The sequence below is a fragment of the Otolemur garnettii genome, unplaced genomic scaffold, assembly GCF_000181295.1.
Source record: "Otolemur garnettii isolate 467f Iridium unplaced genomic scaffold, OtoGar3 scaffold00130, whole genome shotgun sequence".
In the NCBI taxonomy this organism is placed as follows: domain Eukaryota; kingdom Metazoa; phylum Chordata; class Mammalia; order Primates; family Galagidae; genus Otolemur; species Otolemur garnettii.
In genome coordinates this window covers 5,036,779-5,037,849 of record NW_003852525.1, presented here as the reverse complement: position 1 = coordinate 5,037,849, position 1,071 = coordinate 5,036,779, and the positions used below count along the sequence as shown (strand labels likewise).

At 55.3% G+C, this 1,071-nt stretch overlaps 1 long non-coding RNA gene across 1 annotated transcript in view; it reads right to left on the bottom strand.

The window, feature by feature from the left end:
- The window catches only part of LOC111727909, a 3,686-nt gene extending 2,989 nt beyond the window's left edge, over positions 1-697 (bottom strand). The window contains exon 1 of the long non-coding RNA XR_002775337.1: positions 152-697. This is a non-coding gene — a long non-coding RNA (uncharacterized LOC111727909). The remainder of the gene's footprint in view (positions 1-151) is intronic.
- Positions 698-1,071: the final 374 nt, after the last annotated feature.

The window sequence follows — 1,071 nt, the reverse complement described above, 5'->3', positions numbered from 1 at the left end:
CCTGTAGTCTCAGCTACTTGGGAGGCAGAGGCAGGAGAATCACTTGAACCCAGGAGCTGGAGGTTGCTGTGAGCTGTGATGTCACAGCCTCTACCCTGGGTGACAGCTTAAGGCTCTGTCTCAAAAAAAAAAAAAAGTGGTGAACTAATACCTTTTGGAAATCCTGGGCAGAGCTGGGAGACTCTTCCTCTAAGCAGAACAACCCAAGGAAGCAGAGACAGAGGAGTTGCCGGTCAGATCCGCCCATGTCCTGGGGTGGGGGTGCTGGTGCCGCCACCGCCACGATTAAGACTCCTGACCTTGACAGCAATAAGGAAGAGCGGCCGATACAGCTGACCGATCTGAAGGTGGAGTTGTCCCAGCTTCACGGAGCGAAAGTGACCAGGACGTGGGGTCCAGACTCTCCAAGAGCCATCGCCCGTGTTCTCACCGTCATCAACCAGACTCAACAGAAAAGCTTGGGAAGGGCAACCAGGGCAAGAAGTACCAGCCCCGGGATTTGCAGTCGGAGGCAGCACGGGCCGCGGCCGCTGCCCAACCGCTCCGGGAGCGCGCGGGGAACCCGAGGGCCGCAGCGGCGGGGCAGGAACGGCCGCACCCAGCACGGGAGAGCGGCGGGCCCAGTCTCTGGGTGTGAAAAAAAAACCCACCCGCAAAACTGGAACACACACACGCTCACAATTCAACTGGGATTAGAATGATCAACGTCCACGCGCATATTTGCTAGTAAACTCAGGGGAAAGCAGGCAGGGGGAGGCGCGGGAGGGAGGGGGGACTTCACACTTGGGAGGTGCAAGGGCCACTATCCCGTGAAGGGCACGCTTAGAGCTTCGATTCAAACTGCACAAAAGCAATCCGTGTAATCAAAAGCTTTGTACCCAGTAATATTGAGAAATTTTTTTCTTTAGTATTATTTTTTTTATTCTAAACATTTTAAGACAAAAAGCACAGATACAAATTATCCAGTTGCATTTCCGCAGTGGAGCAGCCACCAGGCAGCTGCGGAGTCCCAGCCACGCTCCTCCTTGTGCCCTATACCCCAGTGTGAGAGCCCTGGCTCCCCCCTGCCCA